Consider the following 17,364-nt stretch of genomic DNA (forward strand, 5'->3'; position numbering starts at 1 on the left):
CCCAACATCAGTGTTGAAACCTCACCAGTTCCTCACCAGTTCTCTGAATGGGAGAAAATCTCTGCAGCCAGGCTCCAACATCTGGTGGAAAGTCTAAAACCGCAAGAGTAGTTTTAACACCTATAGTAAATAGTTTTTGCCAAGAAAAGCGGTTAGTGGTAGATTTTTCTTTTCTGTTTTAATTTACTTGTGAAAAAAAGTAGTTGTAGTAGCTGTTATAATGGTCTCCCTTGTAAAAATTCCACTTCTGGGAAAATGTAGGAAGAAACTCTGCCCGCTGCCTTTACATTAAATCTTTTGAGAACAGCCAGAAGCATCGACTTCACAAATAAACAGGGCGAGCACTGTAGGATTTTGGACATTGTGTAGCTCCTTGCACTGATAAGTGCAAGGCTAAGTAACCTTTGTTACATATCACAATGACAAAGTTTTGGACATAAAGTAATTCTGTAAAATCCAAAGCACTGATTTTAGTTTTTAAAAAAATGTAATTTTATGTGGAATGTCACTGTAAAATGATGAAAGAAATATTTATTATCAACAGTTTTTTCAAAGCAATGTCATGAAATGATATGTTAAGTGGCACAATGTATAAATCCACAGTATTTTTACAGAACTCAGAGATGCAGTTAAAAGTTGTTTCCATCATGATAAAAAACCTTCCTGGCCAGTAAATGAGCCTGCAGGGCGTCTCCCAGCGTTCACTCCCAGTTTAAAGCTCCTGCTGGTTCAAAGTCCATCAGCACACAAGGTGACATACCAGAGCTGTGAGTCATGAGCAAGGCATGCTGAGCAGGGGAGTTCCCTGGTGTACTTCTCCACTCACAGATCTGTTTGCTGAGTAATGGACTGTCATTACCATAACAGCACAGGTCCACTGGCTTACGACCTCTGACCTCTTATCAGCTTAAAAGTCTCACATACAGATGATAAGAATGGGGCACATTTAGTCCCAGAACCTGAACCAGGGTGATGTAGTGATGAAGTTTATCTATTTGTCATTTAATAAATATTCTTTTTTTAATGTATTTTTACCCTTTCCTTTCTTTTTTCATTCATTAATTTTTCTGGGAATACACTGACCATGTGTATACCGGTGCATGAAAAAAAAAATAGAAAGAACGCCAATGTAAGGCAAAATAGGAAGTGGGGGAAAAAAGAAAGCATGAACCAAATACTGAAGAGTCTGGTTCCAAAAAGCAGCCTGTACTCTTGTATTTCTGGATGAAGAAAAAAAATCTGACAGTATAGATTTATAGTATAAAGACATACAATGTAAATGACAATGGTAATAGGGTGATTCATAACTTCCTGCGGGTGGAGAAGAAGCCTCACCTGACTGCACAATATTATTTGTTCAAGCAGGGAGAGTCTGCAGTGTCTCATCCAAAGAGAATGGGACGCTCCTCTGAGCTGCTGCTGGAGTTTCTGAGGGAGAGAAAGTAGTTACTATAATTTTACTTTTACTGAAGGAGAGGAGTTATTTTAAAGCTCTTTCATCAGTAAGTCAGTTTGGTAAAACTTTGTGTGATGAAGAAAAAAGTGAGCCACTGCAGAGTGATGTGTTGGTTGGAGCTGTACTGAAATAGTTGCAGTCTGGATTTCAGTGTGTCCTTTTTTCTCTGTATCATGTAAAACTAACTTAAACTCTTACTCAAAGTATTAAATAGAGCAGCTGTAGTACTTTTACTTACGTCTGCTGAAACCAGTATTTTAATATTTCAGGGAAAAAAATGAGTGAGATGTCACTGCTGGTGAAGTGGAACATTTAGCAGATGAAGAGCCACGTTTTTATGAAGAGTTGGTGGAGACCAAAACAGAGCTAAAAGGAGAGTGTATGGTTGTATGGTTGCTCTCTGTCTGCTGGATGTGGAAGCTGTTAGCAGCTGTTTGCTAATGCTGTAAAGTGGAGCTTTTTTTTTTCTTTGACTGTACATTAACTTGGTAGACATTATAGAACAGTCAGCTGGTCTGCCCTCTGCTTCAGTCCACAGCAAGTTTTCTCTACAACTACAAACCAGATTTCCATAAAATTAGCTGTGAATATTCATGTTCACCTGAGGATGTATCCTAGAAATTACCCTGTAACCTTTCCTCCTGCAGCTCTACATTACATTATTAGCACCACTACTGGAAAAAAAAGAGCTAAATCAACCATCTGTTGTTTGTTCTGTCCCAACACTTTTCATATTGTGAAGTGTGATGAGCGTTGTGGTGTCTGCAAGGTTTAAGTCTTTTAATCTCGTTACATAAAATCGTTGGTGTGTGTGTGTGTGTGTAGGTGTGTGTGGGCGTGGGATACAGAGACAGAAACAAGGCCTGAAAAGAACAAAGTCAACAAAAAGGGGAGAGAGAACTGCAGACATGCATGGATGCTCCACCCACCTCATACCTGCCTGCTTATCAAGGTGTGTCTGACTTGGTGACCTGCCACAGTCATTAGGCCCCACCCAGACACACCCCGGGGAGGGAATTAGGTCTCCTCTGACCTGGGTGCGGGGTTGAGGGTTGGGACCTTGGGATCCAGCCCAACCTCAGGTTTAGTCATGGTTTATTTTGTCTTTGCACTAACTTGACTGGACTTGATCACAGTGGGTGGTCAGACTGTTTAGCATTTTTTTAGCGTTAGTTTGTTGATGATGATGTTGATGAGTCTTTGTATTTATTACATTTTGTAAGTATGTGCTTTGGTCATACTTACATATATCATATACTTCATATACATGTACTTTATGGTAATTTGTGTAGTTTATAGTAGATTTTGCAGTTAGTACATAAAAGTCATACATTACTGTTTTTACAGGAAATTATGCATCACTCAAACTGCAACACTGGAAAAATACTACAAATTAATTTTAACTAAGTAGAGGTTTAGTTTAATTGAATATGTTTTTGTTGTTTTCCACGGCTGTTTTCCTAAATGTCAGGGCTCACCAACAGAAACAGTTCAGTTACAAAGGTAGTTGCAATGCAGTGTGATAGATGAGATGACTGTGGCCATTATGCACAAACATAAATCACATGTAATTCAGACTGCTTTTGGACTTTTTTTTATATATACTTCATTTTGACACTTGCCCTGTGTGAACACACTACACACTCAAAACCTGCCTAGAATTTGAATGTTGCATGAAAGTGGGACACATTCTTTGTCTACATGCACGTGTTTAGTTGTGTTTTTTTTTTGGTTTGGTGTTCACTTGGTTGAGTTCTCTCCCTTCATTCATAGCTTGTGTTTCCTCTCTGTGTGTCACACAAACACACACACACACACAAAATGAGAGGTTGAGTAAAGTGATCAGTCAGCCGCAGAGATCCTGACAAACTCTGGCTGGATATTAACTAACAAACTCATTCTCTCTCTCTCTCTGCTTGTCCGTTCTGGTCAGTGGGGAGGTTGTAGTTAGGGTCATCTCCATGTACACAGTGCTGCAGCCCACCCACTAACACAATACAATACACACACACACACAGAAACCCCCTGTGGTCTTAGCTCAGCCAAGAAATGAGTTTCGATTCTGTCCGTCATCATGAGCACTTCTCTCTCTCCCAGTCCTGCAGTGAGTATTTTAAAAACATTTTCAGTACTATCTGACTTAGTTCAAAGTTAGTTAGTTTTGTTGTTTCAAAAGTCTTAAGATGAACACACACAGGCACTCAGCAGACACCTGCAGCACACAAACACATGCGTCACACAGCTAGAAAAAGTACAGTAGGTGGGATATTTCGTTAAAGCCAGATATCACGTGACGTTGGTCATTTGAAGGCCTCCGTACTGAGTTAGATGCATTGGGTCATTTTAAAGTGTTAGTGTTTTAGTTAGCCTAAAATTTTAGCGAAGTAAATTCTTAGTGTTGGGACATTTTGGTAAATTGATTTGTTGTAAAGTCTCAGTACGGGAAACCCCAGCTGTAGTTTGTCTTTTTAAAGCAGCAGTAGAAGAGAATTGGTCAGAGCTTTTAAAAGCATTTGTATTGGAACGTTACGCTTCACTTGGCTCGTGCAGCGACAGATTTTATTCTAAGCTGTTTTGCTTTTTCTGTTGTTTTTTTTTGTATACCCTGATTGTAGTTACGGACATGTAGAGAAGTGGTGATACAGAGAACAGCGCTTGTGTTGGTGCAGGAATGTTTTATTTGCAGTTTCATTTAAAATCATGACAGTGTTAGGTTACGTTATCCTGACATTAAAACGCTGTCTCACAGAAATTACATTTATATACCACTAATTTGATGCTCCCAATTACGGTTTGCTGGGAAACAATTTGGAAAAACAAATTAGCAGTATATAAACATAATTTCTAGGAGACGGGGTTAGAAAGTAATGAGGAGAGAATTATAGCTGCCCACATTCACGTGGCACTATTTCACTTTATAATGAGATTTTTTTTTGAAAAGAAAGGACTTTGTTTGGTTCACTAAATGTCACATGCTACTTAAACACTGTATATGACTAGTTTTTGTCTTCCTTCCATCATCCTTGAAACAACTAGAAAGTCCTCTCGGCTCCCTCAGGCTCCTGTCGATGCATGTAATCTTTCTCAGGGGGATTAAAACACAATGGATTTGTTTTGATTGCATTTAATCAGACAACACAGACTCACTGTGTCATGGACACCCAGCCCACTCGTGTTATGAATGCATCCACTCATATGGCAAGGAAAGGAATTAATTGCCTGCTGTCCATCTGTAGTTTTTATATACAGTATGTATGAAGATTGATTTTCCACCTTTAAGATGAAAACACACATACGAGCCACGCTCACAATGGTTCTCTGTGATGGATTTCAGACTGTAGTGGGTGGGAAGCTTCCAGCAGCTGAGGGTCTGCTCAGTAGACAGACTCGTATTATGGTTTCCAACACCTCCCATTTATAATTCTCATCTTCAGAACAATACTGAACATTTCTGATGATATACTGTAGAGCACTTTGACATTTAACTGCTTAAGTGAACTTAAACTGTTGATGAGGTTGCTGTAACACAAAGGAAAATTGAGGTTTTAAGCTCTTTGCTTTACTTTCCCTCTTGTGCTTTTTTCTTGTTGCACACAGTCTGACTAGTCATTGGAGATTTTGTGTTTATACTTCATTTGCTGCCAACAATGATTTCCACAGAGCAAAGTAATCCATCACAGTAAACACAAGCAGAGGGGGATGTATTTACATGACCCCCTGCTTCCTGTCACTCACCTGACACACTGAGAGGAAGTGGACGTCTCCTCCAGGACACAGTCTCTCTGAAGAACATGTCATCTGACAAACTGCACCTTCTCATGAATGTTTATTTATTAAGGGTGTCTGCTATTTGGCACAGTAGTTCATTTAAACTGAGCTGTAACTGTAAAGGGTGGATTTATTATATGGGCATTTTTATCTTTTCTTGTAACACACACTGCTTATCTAAATAAAAACAACTGATCAGTGAAAATTACTCCGCAAATGTTTTCATTATCAACTAATCGTTTCAGTTGTTGCAAATGATGATTGAAAGAGTGAGTGTGGAGTTTTGAAAGAAACAGGTGTTTATCAGTCAGAGAGGCCTGATGAATGATGCAGTTATTTGCTTTATGGGAAATGTGGGACGGAGTGTTTCTGGAGCTCGACTCATACGAGAGACTTTAAATGAGTGAATCTGAATAATCTCCAGATTAAATAATGAAAAGCTGGAGCAAAAGTTTTTACGTTTGTACAAATTTTTACTGTGTAAGTTTTAGAGCTTTAAACTTGACTTTCTGTGCTTCGATCAGCTTGAATCAAAGACACACTTTAGTCCACTTACGTTTGTCCACATCTCAGATGGGAAACAGTTGTGTGCTGGTATTTAGGACATCCTCTCTGTGCTAAATTACACGTCTTTGAAGTCTTACAAGTTACAGTGCTCAGTCTTGAGGGCAGGATTCATTACATTTCAGCCTTTTTCTCTCCCATCTTTCCTGTCTCTCTCCATTCCACACCGATGAAAACGTTTGTTCAAGGATCAGAGGAGGATGTTTTGCTAATTGGGTGTTAACACGACACTGACAATGGCATTTAGACACTCAGTCAAAACTATTTGCATCATGTCCTTCAAATGAAACACGTTCTAGAGCCACAGCAGAATATAGATATGAGGTAGTTTTTATTAAAAAAAAGATTTTCTCTCTACTTCAGCAATCAGAACGATCAGACTCCCAGTGGTATTTGGTTCCTGCCAAAGCTAGTGGTTGTGAAACATAAGTCAGATTTACTGTAGGAGGGTTACTGTGATGAAAGGTGATTAAATACTGATAATATTCTGCCTCTTTCTCTAAAGTTTCCAGAGTTCCAGAGAAACAGAGAGGACTTCCCTTCTTCTGTGGACAAACTACGGCAGCTGATAGAAGATAAAGCTCACATTCTGCAGTCACCCGTCACTGAGGTAAATGACATGAGAAATCATTATTAATGTAAGTGTACTGATGCTTATGAAAAGTTACTTAGTGCTTACAACAGGCATAAGTCATAAAATCAAGTAAATATAATCAAATCATAGGAGTAATGTGCTTGTCTTCTTTTGATCGTCACCTAAAAATAAAGTTTTCGAGTTGGACAGATTTAAGAAAACATTTTACCTTTTAATGGGTTAAATCCCCTCAAAGTATTAAACCTGACACCTCCAGTAAAACAGTTAGATGATTATCAGCAGTGTAGCAGAAGAATCAAGTGTCATTTTGTCTCTGCTTAGCTGTTTTTTGGGGGTTTTTTTTACCTAATGTTTTTCAAACGTGAGTCTTTGCTAGAGGGTACGTGGCTAATTGCTCAATACTGCCTTAACTGCATTCTTCCTAACAGTCTGCGCAGGGATTTGTTTTTATCGGCACTGTCTTTTATGTGATTTGCTTGATTGGAGTGTGTGTGTGCCTGTTTGGGTTTTTTTTCTGTCTTTCTTTCTTTATTCCCTCATTGTTGATCTCTCCTGAGGCCATGTTCAGACAGGCAGTTCAAAGCCAATCAAATTTATTGCCCCGTTCTAATGTCAAGTGTCTTTTTTTTTTCAGAAGCCTTAAATGTGAAAATACAATAAAGTACTAAAGAAAAATCAAATTAAACCTGAGTTTGAAATGCTTGTCAGTGGGGTTTAATGTCACTTCCCTTATGTTACTTGGATTTGATGTTAAAGTTAAACTTCTAAGAAGTTTGTGAAATGAGCCTGATGCCTGAAAATGCAAGTACACTGAAAAAATGTAAAAACCACCAGGAATTTTAGCCGTGTAAAACCGGGATTTTAATGTAAACTTAAAAGACTGAAATCTTTATGATTTCCTTTTTTTCAAATATTATCAAAATAAGAGCCAAATTCAAATAAATATGAATCCTACACAAACTTCCTTATGATTACAGTGACAAGCACCTTTCATTGTGTTTCATTTCCAGGCTGGTTAACTGCAACCACTTGTGATCTAGAGATTAAAAGAGAAAACTCGTGAAAATGTTTATTTATATTATGGGATGTGTAGTGAAATTTAATGTGGGCTGATAAATCGTTGCCAGATTTTTAAACTCTCAAATATCAATATTGGCATTGGCCTTAAAAAAACAGCAGTTGCCAGGCTGTTATTACCACAGTTCATTACGAAATGACATAGAAATGTTTGCACATACTCAATTATACTTGTACTTATTACAAAAAAAAAACAAAAAAAAAAACTACAAGATCCTGCAGGGGAAAAGAGGGGAGGACACACAAGTTAAAATAGAAAGTACACTGAAAAGTCAAAATTTAAGTCAATGGATATTAATCTTCAAGTCCAATGACCCAGTTTTGCGCATTTAGAGTCATACCTGTAAACTGAACTGGTGGACTGGTACAAATATCTACATGTAACCATCATATTCTTCTTTAAAGCGGGTATGTACAGCATCAGGAGCCGATTCTGCACTTGCTGCGTGAATCTGTTAGATATGTCCTCCGGGAACCTTAGTGTGTGTCCCTGTCATCACTGTTACTAGAGAAAATAATTTAAATGTCTGAAAATACAAATTTTATTACACCACTCGTAAGTTTCAGTGTGGACAGTGAGGACTAAAGATCATATTTGGAAAAACAGATCAGATTTGGCTCCTGTGTGAACATAGAGCCAGTTTGTCTCTCAGACTGAGTCACATGGACACAGACAGACAGACAGACGAAGGGGAGGATGAGGGTGAGCATCGTGTTCTGCCAGGATGACTCAGTTGGTCTGTTGTCTTTCAGCCCACAGCCGCTCTCTGAAGGACTCTGTCACCTCGGCGAGTTCAGACACGCCATGTTAGATTTCGCTTCTTCCAACTTCATCTTTACTCTTCATGTCCTCGAGTGTCTCTCTTGGTTTTCCCTCTTGCCTGTCTGTCTCTTTTCACCTCCTCTTGTCTGCCTGCTCTCCCTCTCTCCTCCTTCAGCTGGTGATTCATCACTCTCTTCTGCTTTGCTCAACATGTTGCTATGTCTGACAAACTGAGACAGCAGGCCACTGAGAGCTGACATGGTATATGGGCACATTCTCATATCAAATACTCCCCAGACTAAATATTATACCATGATTTATGGAGAATTAGTCTGTTTTGTCTTTTTATTGTCAGCACACTCTTTTTTTTTTTGACATTCAGTATGTGAGACTCTTCCCTTTCACCCAGGTAGCTGTATGGGTGTGTCATTCAGAGACAGAACTATAACTATAAATCCAGCCTAAGGATATGGCACTGTGTGTCAGCATGCAGCAACTTAATTGTTCTCTGAAAATACCCAACACCAGCTTCTGTCTCTTGACTTCATCTATCTGTACCGTGTGCTCAGTGTGTGCTGCTGATGTAAAATGATGGACACATTTCCCTTTGGATAAGTAGAGGTGAACCTAATAGAACAGTCACCCAGTGTTGGTTGATAAAATAAATAATAAAATCATGTAGTAGTGATGATGTGTTTGGTTTCCAGTCAGCCATAATTTTGCTGACCTCCAATATGGCCACCAGAGGGTGTGTCACACCTGAAAGCTGCTCTAACTCTTCTGCTTGTCCTGCTGTGATCAGGGCTTGACGTGTGAGGACAGCACTGGAAGAGAAGGACTGTGGAGGTTTGCCGTTTTGAGTGAGGAGCTGACCTTTGACCTCCGGCGGCTGCAGAGACAGACCGAGCAGGAGATCAGTAACATACACACACAGTGAGTCAAGGATATGTTATGTGTTGACCAAGCTGTTGTTCAGTATGACTCTGTCTGTGTCTTAACTTGCATTTAGGCTCTGGTGTCCACTGCAGTTCAATTTTATTATCTTGAAACTTTATGTTCTAAAGGTTGGTGACATTGTCTTACAAGTCTTCAATGCAAAATGTAAAAACTTAAAAAATGTAGTTATTATCTTAGTATCAAAAACCACAAAATATGATCCTTTTTTCTAAAGAAACACTCCAAATTTTATAGTCAACTTCTGTGTTTTGGCTCATAAGAATCAGCTGATGATTCTCAAAATATTGATTCTGTAAGCAGGAAATAGAGCCAGTGTATTGACTGTAATACTGACAGGTACAAACTAACACCATAAAAAACACCATAGGCAAAATTCACTAAAAACAAAAAAAAATCTCTTTTCTCAAGCTTCCCTTCATCTTCGTTCTCTCCGCTCTCTGCTGATAAAAAAGATATTCCCTATAAGGCAAATTCTTGATTGTTCTTGCTGAAACTGGACTCTGCTCTTTATAAAATCAGGACCTCGTTGTGTGGCGTTTGAACGTGTGAGTAGGAGGCAGCTCTGTGTTGGTTTGTGGGGTTTTGTCACAGAGCTGAAACACGACTGTGGGAGTTTCACTGTATCTCATAACAGCAGCAGGTTCTGCTCCACTGGAGAAAACAACAGGATCCGGATCCTCCCAGTATGTGTGTGTGTGTGTGTGTGTGTGTGAGTGTGTGTGTGTGTGTGTGTGCAGCTGAGAAAGCGTGAGAGATGGGAGAAGAGAAAACGAAAGTGAATAGTTCTTTTATGCATTTTGTGGTTGTGTGTGTGTGTGTGTGTGTGCACTCCTCGTCTTTGAAGAGGCTTAAAATTGAGCTTTTGATCTTAGATTATTTTGTTACACATACTGTCTCCAGGACGAGAATAAGTGTCCACACTTAGTTGATGTGATACTACACGATCGGAGTTGATGCAGCACCCTCTGTGTCTCTGTAGCATAATCCCAAGCTTCAGCATCTCTTTACCAAACCACATCTCACCTTGGCAGCCACCTTCATGAACAACATTAGTCCAGGATTTGAAAACAATCTATCAAAAATGATTTTTTTGCTATGTCCATCTTCATTTCTCCGTCTGTGCTTGTATTCTGGACATCAAGCTGGCTGGTGAAACTGTAAAAGTTTCCACACTGTAAGCCAATATCCCTGTTTTAGATTGCGAAGTTGTGAGAAAGTGAAAGATTGTGGTGAATTTTCAGATTTTGTTGCCACTTGTGGTGCGCTGACAGTAAATCTTCAGATGGTAGTAGGTGGCTGCTGCCTCACCCTGTTTCGCTCCTACTCTCTGTACTCCTGCCATGATGAGCAGTTTGGCAGAACAACACTTCAACTGGTCTCACTTCTGTCAGACAAGACAAGCTAAAACACATCTCAGCATTCAAGGTGTGCAAGCAGACACACACACACACACACACTAGTCTATATTCCAGGAAATATCCTAATTTCTCAGCAACTCCCGGTTCTCATCGCCAAGACTGATCGGCTCCTGTCACAGCTTGGATCAAAGGCTTAATGAGAGGAAATTAATGGCTCTTTTGTAAAAAAAAAAAAAAAAAAACTGTTACATGTCTCCACCATGTTGCCCTGCCCAACATGACACCCACTTCTCATATCCACTTGGCTTACTGGAAGGAGACGTCACCCTGCTTTCATTTTACTGGGGTTTTCCGTGGCTTTAAGGGAGGCTTATGTGGTAATGTCAGCGACAACACAGGGTTGGGTTTTGTGCACGAACAGAGGATAGAGCTAAAACTCAGCAACATTCATGAATAGGGATAAAACCTGAGCGGACGTTAATCTGCAGGAATGTAGCAGCTTTCAGAGAATGTCTGGAACAGTTTTTGCTTTTACTTCAGTTTCTCTGTCAAGGTGATAATGATGCTTCTCAGACTCTTCTGACACAGTGGACTCTTCCTCCTCTGAGAAGAGAACCATACAGCTGTTTGTTAGAAGTGAGAACTTAATCCCAACCGTGCAGTAACCCTCACAGCTCTGCGTTAAAGCTAATTCAGGCTTGATGGTGTTTCGCACCAAACTTTTCTCACACCATGCCAGGTTTGCTAAGGGAGTAGATGAGGTGCTCCAAAAGGAGTGTGCACTGAGGTACAACACTTCAACTGGTCTGGATTTTACTTAAAGTAGTTTTCCATACTATCCCCAGCATAGAGTTTGAACAGTATAAATTCTGGAATTCAAAGATGGACAAAGTTAGCTTCCTTTGCTACAGTGAAATTGGTCCCATGGTAATGTCCACCTTGTGTCCCTGCTGGAACGCTATTCGACCTGACACTCTTCATTGTTTCCTATTATATATTTTTTAAAAAAACATTCTTGGCAAACAGTTTTGGCAAAACTTGACAAGCCACGCTGAGTGTTGGTTGGGGGGTGTGTCTCCCTTGATTGACAGGTGTCTTCCACTCGCCTGTCACCTGCAGGGTTTTCTGTTCGCTCGTTCCACTTCATCTTTGACTATGCTCTGCTAACTTTGTCCAAATTTTCACAAGCTATTCTGGCTCCGGTGATGAACAAAGATTCTCCATCTTTGTCCATGAACAAAGTGGTAAACCCAACTCCAGGCTTTGAATCATCCTGTGAATGATGTCATACTTTTACCAACTATCAAAAAAATAACCTCAAAAGGAGATGGTGGCTCCTGAGGAGAACAACAGGAGGTCAGGCTTATATTCGGGACCAAAGAAGGAACAGCATAGTAGTAAATCTGTGTTCAGATAAAGTTACAGAAACTATAATCAGACTTGTTTCCTTTTTCAGTCAACACACTTCCTGAGAATCTAAAGTTGGTTGTTTCTCTAAGCTTTCTCTAAGTTTTATTTGTAACTGAGCAGAGGGAATCAAACTCAGTCGCTGTGGTTGAAATGAATTGAAAATAAACTGAGCGGATACAGAAAAGACACACTGAACATTTAAACTCCTTCCTTAATTGTGTCTAACATTCCTTTCATGTTTGCCTCCCTGCTTTCTCAGAAATCTACTTTATAACTGCACGTTCTGTTTATTACTGGAAGCGTCCAGAGCAGCAGGGTGACTCAGTTGTGACCAAGGTCTAAAAACCGGAGGGTCACAATGATTCTCTGTTACCATAGGTGTCCGCCCTGCTCTGTAGAAAAGCCCTTGACCTTTGACCTTCCTGCCTGTGGAGGGAGAAACAACAAAAGTTTGTTTCTTTGTTGTTGTTTTTTTTAATAAATAAGTACATTGGTTAGTAAAAAGTAAAAATAAAGTAAGATTCCTCATATTTTGATTTTGACAGTTACTGATAGAAGTACTGATATTTACCTTGAGAGGTTTAAATTTCTCACTTTTTTATGATATGCAGCAGTGCATGATGGACTGAAAGCTGCCACAAACCCACACCCCAGCACAGGTTGACGAATAGCTGAAGTCTAATTGTAATGGATTTTATGTGTTGTTTCCAGTGGTATTTTCCCATAGATAGACTGAAACAGTCTCTAGTCCGGTTACGCAAGGAGAGCTCCTCTTGTTGCCAAGACTAACAGGCGGACTGGCAGTTTGGAGAACACCCAGCTGAACTCTGTCAACCCTCTCCCCATCTCCTTCTTCCTTTTCTTCTTCTCCTCTGAAGGATAATCTGTTCGTTCTTCTTCATATCTCCAAATCCTCTCACATCGACCATGAAAGCAGTTAACAAGGAAGAAAAGCTCAAACGCCTCATTGATTTACAGCATCTTGTTCAATGAGACTCTTTGATCCAGATAAAAGCTTAAGTTCCTTGTGTAGGAAACCAGCGCCACACAGGTCAGAGGTCACATTGATCTGGGAACAGACGATGATCATTTATGGTCAGATATTTTTGTTGAGAATAGCATAGGTGGTAGGATTTTGGTTTGAGACTGAAGATGTGTACAGAGGAATGATGCTGATGTGCTGCCAGGGTGTCCCTGAGCAAGGCACTGGAACCCTAACTGATGCTTGAGCTGTTCAGTGGCCTCCAGCTGCGAATACAGGTTATTTTAAAGATGTAGATGTCAGAAATTCACATTGGAAACTCTGAACACACAGCACTAAGTTTTTCTGTAGCTTTCAACCACACCTCATAATCTCTGTGAGCGAGTGCACTTTTAGTTTAGTTTTCTTTTTTCTTTTGTGAAAATAACACAAATGGAGGATGTGTTCTGGACGTCCTCAGTGAGCAGCAAAATCTGGATTGTTCTTTATTATGTTTGTTGTGTTTCTCTCCTTTTCTTCTTTGCATTCTTTCCTTTCTTGTGTCTCTTATTGTCTTTCATTTCTTTTTTCCTTTCCTTATTTGTATTTATTTGTCTTCTTTTTTTATTCCCCATCTTTCACTTTCTTTTTTCTCTCTTTTGACTGTAAAAACACACACCAGAGTCGTTTAATTAAACAAGACTGAACATGATTTTTCTTTTCTTCACTCCGTTTTCTTCCTCTGCTCTCCTCCTCTTCCTCCTCACCCTGTCAAAACATTTTTGCTTAGTCTTGCATCCCTCTTATCCTTTTTTCCTCCTTTTCCTCCTTTTTCTTGCTTCAAAATGTTTGTCTTATTTTGCTCCCTTTCTGTTTATTATTTTCATTCAGGTCTCTCCACTCTTTCTCATCCCTTCTTCTCCTCTGTTTCTAAATATCTTTCCATCCCTCCTCCTCTCCTACATTCTTCATCTTCTTTTGTCAAACTGCACAACTTTTTTTGCTTGATTTTCTTTAATTTAATGCTGTTTCTTTATTTTTTTCTTTAAATCCGTTGTTTTTTCATTAGTTAATCTTTTATTCTGTAAAATGTCACCAACAATCCAAAATCCATAGATATTTATTTCACAATGATAAAACATAGAAAATTGAAAAAAAAAAATCAAGCTTGAAATATGACTCAATTAATCAGTCATCAAAACTTCTGCCATTTAATTCTCCGTCAGTCAGCTGCAATCGTTTCAGCTCTAAACCTGTAACTTCTGTTCACTTTAACACTTTAATTTGTAACTGCATATATACTGTATATATTAAGATTTTTAACACAAACATTAACATTTATGTTCATTTACATACAGGTTTATACCATCACCTTTGTCTTGTGTGGAGTGAATTTTATTCATCTAAATGAAATCTTTTTGTGCTATAAATACACACACACACACACTCACACACACACAGAGTATATACATCCTGTGTAACCTCGACACACTGAAAATTATACGTGACAGGCTGCCTGCCAGTGGTGAGATGCATTAATGTAAAATAAATAAATAAATAAATAACACCCACACTTTTTTTCCACCTGCAATTATGAAGTGAAATGTGTTTGTCACATACATTCACATAATTATGGAACCCTATTCACGCTGTTCTGTATGTAAGCACCTAATCAGAACACACTGACAGCTGGCACTGTGTGTGTGTGTGTGTGTGTGTGTGTGTGTGTGAGAGAGATTCTCAAATTGTCAACAACACACACTCGCACACACAGATATTCATTTGTAATTACTGTCTTTTCACAGCGATGGATGATGTTCCTCATCGCTTGCCACACACACACACAGCTTTTTAATGAAGTCGTTTGATTGGTTAAGATCAGTTTTGATTGACAGGTGACAAAGGAGCTCATTTGCGTGAAGCTTCAGTCTTGAAATCTCCTCGAGATTTCTTTCGAGACGTGCTCTTCCTCTGAACATTGAACTGAAGGTTATCACCAGTAGATTTCTGAGGTAAAGTTAAAATAGGAGGAAATTTCCCACAATCCTGCAGACACAGGCCAAAGGTAGTAAACAGATTACCATGGCAATGCTGTTCTTCTCAGGTATAACACAGCTTCATAATATTTCTACATAAAGCTGTTATTGTTGTTGTTGTTTTTTTTGCATGGTTATTTAAAAGTTAAAATTTATTGAAAACAGTAACTAAAATAAAGCTGTTGCCCAGAAAGACCTCTAAAAAAATACCACCCTGCAACTCCGCATGATGTTCTGTTACACTCCACCCAGTGCTTCACCTTCATCCTTGTCAGGTTTTACTGTCTCACCTAATGTAGGAAGCATTAGCTAATATTGACCTGAAGTCTCTGTGCCTGAGGAGTAGGAGTACACCAGGAGTATGTTCACATGTTGGTTGACAGCCCTCTGAATCAGGTCTTCTCTGATTGGTCAGATGGGCGAGGCTCGCTCAGAAACTTTTCAGTGAGCCTGGGTCACTGTTGTTCCTATGTGAACTGAAAAGAACAAAATTACAAACTTAAGAAAATAAATAATTACACATCTTCCTAAATGACTGGCTGTTCACTGGCTCCTAAATGTGAGATTGGTAGTAAAAAAAAACATGAACCTACTTGAACAGAGCTGGTTATTGAATTCCATGTTGGTTCCATCGTCTGGTGAAATTCTTTGTTTTGATCAGATATTTCCTGAAATCTAAATATTATTTTGACATTGATAGTGAACATTTACAAAGATACCCAGCCCAGCCCCAGACTTAGCTAGTTTTCCTTCAAAATACTGATATTAGATTGAGTAATCTGAAAAGTAAAAATAGAAATTAAAAAAAGCTCCAACCCTAAGAACCTTCAACCATTCAGACATTTGCTTCATCAGTGTTGCTGACAGGGCCGAGTAGTAGTTTTTCTGAGTGTAAATCAGAGATCATTGTTATCTTTAGGTTTACATCTGTTTTCTGTCCCTCTCATAACGGTCCTTGAACACACACAGTGGAGTCTGTAGACCTCCTTGAAAACCTCATTAACACAATGTTAAGATATTTCCCAGAGGGCCTTTGTGTTTTTGTACCGTTGTTTGTGTCGTTTCCATTAATTTGCCTTTTCTCTCCGTGTTGATGTCACTTCTTCAGTTAGTTCATCAAAGGCTTCCCTCAGATGAGCCTCCTCTTCTTCCTCACAAACAAAGCACTTCTGCGCCTCTCATCACCTGCTGTGCTCGCACTCTGTCACAGAGGTTTAGTGGCTCCCAGTGGACAGATGTTCCATTACACTCACAGGCCTGAGAGCACAGCTTCACCTGCGCCTTTGTGTCAGGCTGTAATAATACTGTTACTATGAGATCATATGCACACAGATAAGATCTTCATTAATAAAATCCTCCTCTTAATGCTACTACTACAGTAACTATGTTGCTACTACTAGTACCACTACTACACTTACTACTAGTGTTATGAGTACTGCTACTGTTGCTGCTGCATTTGCTGTTACTACGACACAGTTCTTATAACGGAGTATCACTTCTCTTAATATTAGTAGTACTGCTAGTAGAAGAGTAACCAGTACTACGACTGCACCTCTGGCAACTATTACTACTACTACAGCTATTACTACTACAGCTATTACTACTTCTGCTTCCACTACACTACTGTGCCTACTAGTATTATTAGTAGTACTACTTATAGTACTAGCTATACTATACTATACTATACTATAGCTATACTATAGCTAAACTATGCTTACTATATAAGCTACAATATGCTACTGCCCCCTCTATTTCCAGTACTACTATAAAGACTATGTATAACTGCTACTGCACCAAGTAGCATTTCTAGTACAAATACTAGTACTGCTACAACTACAGCTACCACTGTCATTACTGCTCCTACCAGAGTTAGTACTGCCTGTGTGACTCAAACTACAGTTTATACTGCACCTCACTGGTTCCACTTTGACTGATTCTGCTTCTGTTCTACTCCTGCTACTCTGTACTTTTATTCTAATTTTCTACTAATTTGCCTTTTCTCTCCGTGTTGCTGTCGCCTCTTCAGTGAGTTCATCTGAGGCTTCCCTCAGATGAGCCTCCTCTTCTTCCTCACAAACAAAACCCTTCTGCGCCTCTCATCACCTGCTGTGCTCGCACTCTGTCGCAGAGGTTTAGTATCTCGTACCTTTAAAGTAACAGCAGTGTTTCGAACAGATAACAGCAGTTCATAGATTGTAATCCTGAAATAAATGGGAGTATACAGTGGTGTGACTCCTACAGTGTTCACAGGCACAGCGGTCACATGACCTGCTGTACAGTAGTTGAGCGTGGTTTTGAATATTTGGCTGCTGTTGACTTTAAAACAGGGAGAATTAATCACTGACTCTGCACCAGCTGTTCAGCTCTGTGTGTATCTATGAAAACAGCCGTGTTTGTTCAAGGAAGGAACAGTTTCATG

General features: G+C 39.4%; 1 protein-coding gene across 2 annotated transcripts in view; it reads left to right on the forward strand.

Annotated features, from left to right (window-relative positions):
* Positions 1 to 17,364, forward strand: part of LOC121195388 (cingulin-like protein 1) — a 49,439-nt gene that overhangs the window by 9,645 nt on the left and 22,430 nt on the right. For both annotated transcript variants that reach the window (XM_041058811.1, XM_041058812.1), the window contains exons 2-3: positions 6,294 to 6,398; positions 9,026 to 9,156. The gene's annotated coding sequence lies outside the window, so the exon portion shown is untranslated. The remainder of the gene's footprint in view (positions 1 to 6,293; positions 6,399 to 9,025; positions 9,157 to 17,364) is intronic.

The sequence above is a fragment of the Toxotes jaculatrix genome, chromosome 16 (genome assembly GCF_017976425.1).
Source record: "Toxotes jaculatrix isolate fToxJac2 chromosome 16, fToxJac2.pri, whole genome shotgun sequence".
Taxonomy (NCBI): domain Eukaryota; kingdom Metazoa; phylum Chordata; class Actinopteri; family Toxotidae; genus Toxotes; species Toxotes jaculatrix.